The 8,785-nt window shown below is 28.6% G+C and overlaps 1 long non-coding RNA gene across 1 annotated transcript in view; it reads right to left on the reverse strand.

Annotated features, from left to right (window-relative positions):
- LOC139425118 (uncharacterized) overlaps nt 1–7,647 on the reverse strand; it is a 13,336-nt gene extending 5,689 nt beyond the window's left edge. Inside the window, exons 1-2 of the long non-coding RNA XR_011636343.1 lie at nt 7,553–7,647; nt 1,037–1,389 (exon numbers count right to left, since the gene is read on the reverse strand). This is a non-coding gene — a long non-coding RNA (uncharacterized lncRNA). The remainder of the gene's footprint in view (nt 1–1,036; nt 1,390–7,552) is intronic.
- Between the last annotated feature and the right edge of the window lie 1,138 nt (nt 7,648–8,785).

An 8,785-nucleotide genomic window follows, 5' to 3' on the forward strand; every position in this document is an offset into this window, starting at 1 on the left:
TCACATAAACAATAAAAGTTCCCTAATCTATGTAGATTAAAAAACAAAATTGGAATTACAAGGATCACCAGTTATCTCATTTCAACTTTTTTATATCTTAGATATCTCGATTTATTTCTTCGCTTCAAATTAAAATTTAATAACCAGCAGGGCCTGCTTTGGATTTATTTATTTTACCGAGGATTTATTTATTTTTATAAAAGTACCACAATTTCTATTTCACTAAATTGGAGGAATATTTTAAAATGTATTGTAGCCTGAATTCAAATTCTTCGAGTTTCCAGATAAATTGGGTGTGAAAAAATATTGTTTTCTCTTTTAATCAACAGATGGCAGCAGCACTAAAGAACAGCACACTCAGAAAACGAACCAAAACTTTTTTTCAGTATGATGAAGCGAAAAGCGTTCTCAGAAAACTTTATCCTCTTTATTGACTTATACTTTTCATAAAATATAAGATTGAAATTCTCATTTGAGCGATTTTTTTTAAATAAAGTAATTAATAAAACAACTATGCGTTGTTATAATTGTGTCCCTTAAGAATAAACATATTTTATTTATTTTTTAAAAAATAACGAATTTTTTTATTATAATTGAAACTTTTAACTACTGATGTACTTAGACTATTTTTTAATTATATTTTTAACAACAATTGAATTTCTTCCTAAAAATTGGAATTATATCAGCAAAGTATATCTTTTTCGGGTAGAATTGCACACTTTTTAAAATTCTCTATACAATCTACTTCCTTTTCATGAAATGTTATTTAATGAAATTATAACTCCAGTTATCATTTATTACAATCCACAGACCATTGACTTGCCGTCATGACACAGATTTTTTATGAAACTTTTTGGGATCTATATTTTATATACATATATATATATTTTATATATATATATATATATTTTATTTCCATATATATATATTTTATATATATATATATATATATAGAGAGAGAGAGAGAGAGATGGTGAGAGGGAGAAATCGAATAGCTTAGTAGATGATTCAAAAATAGAATCCTAAAAAATCTTACTTTGGAAGGCCCAGGTTTTCATATTCCTCAATCCATTTAAGTATTCAAATAAACTGTAAGTACAATTTTGAGATATATTAGTAGACGAATTAGTGTATAAGCCGAATGCGTTCCTTAATGAGCTTTTAAGCAAATTGAAGTATGCTTTCTTTAATGCAGCCTCCGTATTCATCCATGCCAAGATGATGTTGTCTTGAGGGATTCCGGGAACCATCTTTGCATGTTGTGGAATTGTGACATGGTTAAAAGTTTGGTTTCTTAATCCATTTGCCTGGTGGAGGAGCAAAACTACAAGAATCAGCTTGATAGGAATGATTATCGCCTTCATTTTTCCATTTGGGTGTTTCGATAACCTGTATAATGATTACAATACAAATTAATCATCGTAAGTCTGGTAATAAACGTGTAGAGTTTTAAAAACACTGATACTGTTAATTTTACGTTACTGTAGAAAATCAAATACACTGGGGAAAGAAAACTTTTATTGCATTTATGCAAATACTGGATTTTGCCTAATTCAGGTGTGAATATTTCAAATCTGAATTAAATTTGCAACTAAAGCTACAAATTTTTAAATGACATTTTGAGTCTGTTTTTTTTGCTGAAATGTACAAGTTTAAAAACGTTATAAATAACAGGAGTTGCGCAAATATTGTGACAAACTACTAGGAGAGTCAGAGTACATCACCAAGAACAGTACATAAAAGACGCTTCCATATAATGTACTGTTCAGACGCACACGAAAAAACTGTTAATGATAAGGAATGCTCTCCTTTGCTTTGTATAACGACATTACCAGGTGTGAGTTCCATCATTCTCGAAGGTCACGATTCCACGCATTTTTAATCTTAAGGATGTACTTAACTCCTCTGAAAGCTTGTCGCAACGTTTGTGCAATTTCTTGTCATTGGTATAGATTTCATTAGTGACAGTAGTAGGTTAAAGAAGTAACGTTGTTCTTTGAACAATTTTCATCAATAAACTTTGAAAGCCAAGTTATTTTTAATGATGCTTTCAAGTATTTCACTTTAAAATAGATGAAGACAATATGTTTTAAAACTCACTTTTACTATATCTACAAACAATTATATTTCTTCTCAAGAAGAAATATAATTGTTTGCAGATATATGTTACGGCTAAAGCCCGAAATTAGCCAATTCGCGAATTGGCCAAGAACGCTGTAAATTGGCTGGCCAAAGTCCGAAATTTTCTTGATTTCGGGAATTGGCCGGCCAGATCGCGAAGTGTTCACGATGTTCTGGCCAATGTCCGATACTTTCTTGTATTCATTTGAGACAAAGGAAAAAATTAAATTTTTTAAATTTTAATTTAAAAACTTGTCTATTTTTTATATTTTCGAATTAGAAGATTTATATTTTTAAATTAAAAAAGAAAACAAAAGGAGCAATATTAGCAAATAAACTTTTTAATAAAACAATTAAATAGACAATTTAATAATGATTATTAAATTAATCATTATTGAATAGACAATTTAAAAACTTCTATTTTTCATATTTTTAAATTAGAAGATTTATAAAAATTATTTATATAATTATAGAAGGCGGCCAAAGTAAAATATTCACTGATCGCTTTAATTATTTCGCAGTTTGGCCGGAACATCGTTGCCACTTCGCGATCTGACCGGCTAATTTCTAAAATCAAGAAAATTTCGGACTGTGACCGGACTTCGGGTTTTGGCCGTAGCATATATAATTATTTAATATATCGAAACAATAATTATCTTTCTATATATTCTAATATTTTTAACAAACATTTTTATTTTAGAGAAAGGAAACTTTTGGACAAAAGCTACATGAGCGTCACTCAAAACGTATTCAATAAAATTGAATTTAAGATAAATAACATAGCTTAAATTGCATGTTGAGGAAAATTTACATAGCTCGAAATACATATTTTAGAAAATAGGGATAGCATTTGATTCCACTTTGGCATATTATCCATACATGAATATTGTTTCTTGTATTTTTTTAAAAGAAAAAACTAAGGAACCTTTTTCAAAAAAATAAACTAAAGAACTATGCCTGAATTTCTAACAATATTTTTATACAATTCTAGTAAATTTACGTTAGTGAGTTTAAGAATTTCGGTTTCAAATACCATTAAGATTATAGATCAGAAAAAAAAGTATTTTCATGTATACAAATTTCGAAAATAAAATAAAAAATATGCAGTGATGTCGAAAATATACAAAAATAAAATCTCTTTCATTTTCCTTACTATTATTTTTAATTTGTAAGATTTCTTTGAAACGTGTGTTTTAAAATTTTTTTCAGCGAGCAAAGTTTTCATAAAAATTGTGTCACTGCCGGAGGTAAGATTTTTTCCTGATGCTAAGGAATTTTTAATTTTTTGCTCTTGTTTTTTGAGCTTCAAAAAAAAAGTTTGGTGGAAAATTAAGACTTTCAAAGACGCCGCTCTATTTTTTTGTTCTAATTTTCTTAAGCACTATTTCTTAACTATGTCAATATTCTTTAGCTCATATTTTGATCAATGTCTATTTTCTTAAAAGCATATTTCACATTATGCCCAACTTCTTAAACGCACATTTTGAGTTATTTCCAAAATAAAAAACTTGTCGACCTAATTATTATCTTTTTCCCGCTAATTTTCTTTGTTTCGAAATCAGTTTCATAAAAATTATCATTGGAATTTATTTCAGCAACTAATGAAACATTTATTCGTAATTAACCTCTTATGACCAATTCTATGAAATCCTACTCTACGAAAGAGTTTTTTTTTTCTAAAAGTGTTATTTTTAATGACTGTGAGAGCATATTATTGGTATCAAAAGAAAAAAAAGGTAAAAAGGGAAAAAAGTGGTTATTAAAAGAAATATTTTGAATGAACGTCGGTTATCCGGCATATTTGGATTAGTTAAAATCGAGTTACGAGGTTCTACTTTACTTGAGGTTACTGTTCAGCTTGTCCTTAAGCTTTTTTAAACCAACATTCGAAAGAGTCTGTAAGAGTTTCAATACATAAACAATATAATTTTTAAAAAATGGACCACATATCCATAAATGTTTAGAAGCTATATTTCATCAGAAAATAATTAATAGATTGATACAAATATTTCTTAAATGTATAAAATGAAGTTAAATGAAAGTCGGAGGTTTACTCATGTTATTAATATGTAATCAGTAATAAAATCAAACAAATCACTGACTTTCCACCTGCTTTCTTTAAAAATTTTACTATAAGTTCTTACAACACATGTAAAGTTCAACTCCGTTTAAAATAAACACGTCTCGGGAGTTAACTGAGACCATATCAATTCGATTCATATAAATTACACCCAATATTTAAATTTTTCTAGTAAAGCAGGAGAATTCAGTATATCATATCCTCCAACAATTGCAGAATTTCCGTAGTTCCAAAAAAAATTGTATAATGGTAACAAAGGTAATGTATTGATATCTATATAAATTAAAATTTGTAATAAATTTGTATTTATTTAATTAAGAATTTTGTTTACCTATGAGCTTAAATAATTTATACCCAAGGACATATCAACAAATTATCATGTTCCCAAATTGTGATAAAATTTTTCAAAACATTATTTTTTTCTTAGACTTCCTTCTACAACTTTAATTATTTTGCGAGAATTTTAATGTCGTAAGTTATGTAACAGTAAAAGTAGATCAGGTTTATATATGTTGCCTATAAATAGAGAGAAAAAGAGTTGAAAATCTAATAATGTACTCTGTTATTCAGAGAAAAAAGGGAAAGAAATAATAATAGAAATAATAGAAATCCGGAAAAAATAAATAAATAAATAATGAAAAATTCCGAAATGAAAAAAAAAATTATAAAAAACCGGAAAATAAAAGATATAACTTTTTATCAGCTCACACGATTACATCCCCAAAAAGGAGTGCTTCTAATAATGTATCAATATAGCCCAAGCAAAATATATAAATACAATAGTATGAGGAGCACTCGAAAAAAATTTTTCGAAACAAATAGAATAGAATATTAAGTAAAAATATCACGTAAAAACGGAAAATAAAATGTAACGAAAAAACAGAACAGAACATAAAACGAAATTTATAATGCGAGTAGCGAATTCAAATGAACTTACATGAACGTGGAATTTTTTCAGAATGATTTAAAATATTTTCTTAACTAGATTGCCAGATTACAAAATATGAAAACGGAAGAGCAAATTGAGGTGAAAGCATAAATAGAGGGGTTTTGTTTTGAGGTGCGTTTGATTTGTTAGTTACCTGGGATGAGCCCGAAAATGGATGTAAGTAAGGTAATATTATACTGAATAATTTAAAGAAGTTGACAATTAATAATTTCTGAAAATTAACTTTTATTTAAGAAAAAATTAAATAAAAAAGAGAAGAGAGAAATATATATATATACTGAAATATATATATATATATATATACTGTTAATTACCAATTTTTAGAGACTATAATTCCTATTCTTCAATGTGTCTTAAAAATTAATTAATACTAAAAACCTTGAAGACCATCAAATTTTAAAACAAAGTCACGAACAGTTTCGTGACAAATAGATACCCTGGTCCTGCACGTTTTAATTAATATAAAAGGAAAATAATGAGTACGAAATGTAGGAATGAATTTGTTTACTGAATATTCAGTCACACATTGAAAAAAAAATATGTGACATTAAAGATAACATATTAGTTGTTGAAAAAAATGGCGTGATGAGCAAATGACGGTTAGAGCCGTTTTCATGGAAAAACTTTGACAATTTTCAATTCCAAGCATACGACTGACGCTCAAATTCATATTACAGTTATAAATAATAAGAAAAGAAAACGAGTTCGTCAAATTTAATGAGCGAAAAAACGAGATACATCGAGCAAAATGTAGAGATATTTGTTAATTACCTGATCAGCTAAATTAAAATATTAATCAAGTCGCTTTTTAAAATAGATATTAAAAAAATAATATCTTAACAATTAATATTTTCCAGGATTATGGTGGTAGTTTGGACAGAGTAGATCTCTCAAGGAAGTCCGGAGTCAGAAAACTCAAACGTTTTAACTGCAGACCGATTAAAATAATGATTAACTGTAATAAATTTTTACTCAAAGCTAATAATAGTCAAAAATAATCTAATTTAAGACACTATAAAATCTATTAATAATCACAATTAGACCGTAAAAATGGATTATCACAGTACCTACAGTATTACCAATATTAGTATATTTAGTACGCATTAAAATTAGCACCAATTACAATGATAACATTATTAGTACTAATTACCGTAATTAATTAAGCATCATTGGTGTCTATAATAGAATGACGATTTGTTTATATGGTTTTACTAATAATGAAATTACTCCAGTAACATTATTTTTTGTAGAAAACTTTTTTTTCTTCTTTATTTCAAATATCTTTGATTTTAAATTATTTAGCTTTACTGAACCACGTTTTAACTATAAACGAGAAGAAAACATGATTTCAGATTATTTTAGGAATACTAGTTCGATGAAATAGTCTTAACATACTAACAGACATGCCAACTTTTACTCTTTCCGACAAATTTTTCCCTAGTGGTAGTGAAAGACTAATTCAAATACAATTAGAGATAAAATTAATATTTTACTATTGCTATGGTTTACACTCATTTTTGTTCCTACATGGATGCCACAGACGACTGAAACCATAAAAAGTGGTAACTCATAAAAAGCAAAAATATATTAAAAGAGATTAAAATTAGCACTTTTTTTCAGTTTACTATTGAGAATGAATGCAAATTTTTTTAGTCTAAACATGAATAATTTGTAATGTGTGTCATGATGGTAATTATAATCGGATAATTAAATGATAAAATAAATAAAAATAAATCATTTTTTTACCACTTCTTGCATTTTTAATCACCCGTAGCATCCCTTTTTCTAAAAAACANGAGATAAAAATTACTTTTTTACTATTGCTATGGTTTACACTCATTTTTGTTCCTACATAGATGCCACAGACGACTGAAACTTTAAAAAGTGGTGACTCATAAAAAGCAAAAATATATTAAAAGAGATTAAAATTAGCACTTTTTTCAGTTTACTATTGAGAATGAATGCAAATTTTTTTTTTGTCTAAACATGAATAATTTGCAATGTGCGTCATGATGGTAATTACAATCGGATAATTAAAAGATTAAATAAATAAAAATAAATAATTTTTTTACCACTTCTTGCATATTTAATCACCCGTAGCATCCCTTTTTCTGTAAAACAGAGATGCCAACTGCTCTGGTTTCGACATTTAAAAGCTACCATAATGTTGCTTACATCAAAATGTTTTTAAATCAATGTATATAGTTATTTCATGATGTATGGGATAGGGGCCGCTGCGCAGTTTTGATAAATAAAGTAAGAAATCTGGTTTCGACATGGGCATAAATGATTCTGGATTTTACACAACGATTCGGTCTAGCATTCCGTTACAACGAACAAATTAAATGTATACCGAGTTACCATGTAAGAAAATTTCAGAAAAAGAAAGAGTTACAGCTTACCAGCAATATACGAAGGCTGCCCCTTTTAATGTTAAGTGGGAAGATTAATAGTGCGATTATACATACGATTATTAGGAAAGCTTACAATCATGTTCATTCTAATTGTACACCTGTTGCTTGCATGTGTTTTTTGGTCGGTCGGAAGTTTTATTTTTAATCCGACAGGCACTGATTATCAGTCCTGATAAGAATACTTTTTATAAAAAAGAGAATAAAAGATTCATTGTTTCTCTTAAGTTTTCATCAACACGGCTCTTTTCCTTTCGTTCCTCTACTGATATTTCACAACTTAAATTTAATGCAAAAAAGCATTAAAAAACAAAAGACTCAAATTTAAAAACAAATTTTAGAAAACCTACCATTTTTTAAATCATATTATAAATTTAATACAAATATTTACCTTTACTCTACAAATTAATACCTTTACTCTCCGTTCAACGGTGTAAGAAACGGTTGCACCTATTATAAGTTTATACGGCAAAACTGCTTGCCCTCATACCATATAATACCGCTAAATAAAATGGTCACTAGACATCATTGGTCCCTAGGCAAAAATGTTTAATACGTAGAGTGAGTAGTGGTATAGAGCTTTCGCCTTCCAATGAGATGAACCGGGTTCGAATCAAAGCGATGACTGTTCGATACGAATGCCGTATCCGGCTTGCACCTACCACAGTGCTGACGTAAAATATCCTCAGTGGTAAACAAATCATGGATTAGAGTCCCCTTGCCATTAGGCAAACCATGGGAGTTTGTTTTTTTTTCTTGTTTTTTTTTCCTTTCCATGAAACGCAAATGCGGGTTAGTTCCCTCTAAAAGTCCTCCACGAAAACATATTTCTACCAATACTTGATCCAGGAGTTCCCTTGCCTTCTGAATTGGGTTCAACATTACAAGGCTACGGTGTTGAACATTAGTAGTCTCAAACCCAAAAAATTGGTTGGGCTGTTGAACGACGGATATAATACAAAATATATAGAGTGTTTGAGTCGTAGTAGCTCAAGGGATAGAGAATTCAAATCCCATCGGTGGCTGGTCGATACGAAATCTGTTTTTGGCTCGCACTTGCCACAGTGGATACGCAAATTCTTAGTACGACGCTTATCATCACTCAAAATTAAAATCAAGAGAAATTTGATTTCTGGAACATTTCAAAGTCTTCGATTAAATAAAACTACTGTGGGAAATCTCCATCGGCAAATAGTTAAATTAAATACGGATAAAGTAATTCAA

Source organism: Parasteatoda tepidariorum, chromosome 1 (genome assembly GCF_043381705.1).
Source record: "Parasteatoda tepidariorum isolate YZ-2023 chromosome 1, CAS_Ptep_4.0, whole genome shotgun sequence".
Taxonomy (NCBI): domain Eukaryota; kingdom Metazoa; phylum Arthropoda; class Arachnida; order Araneae; family Theridiidae; genus Parasteatoda; species Parasteatoda tepidariorum.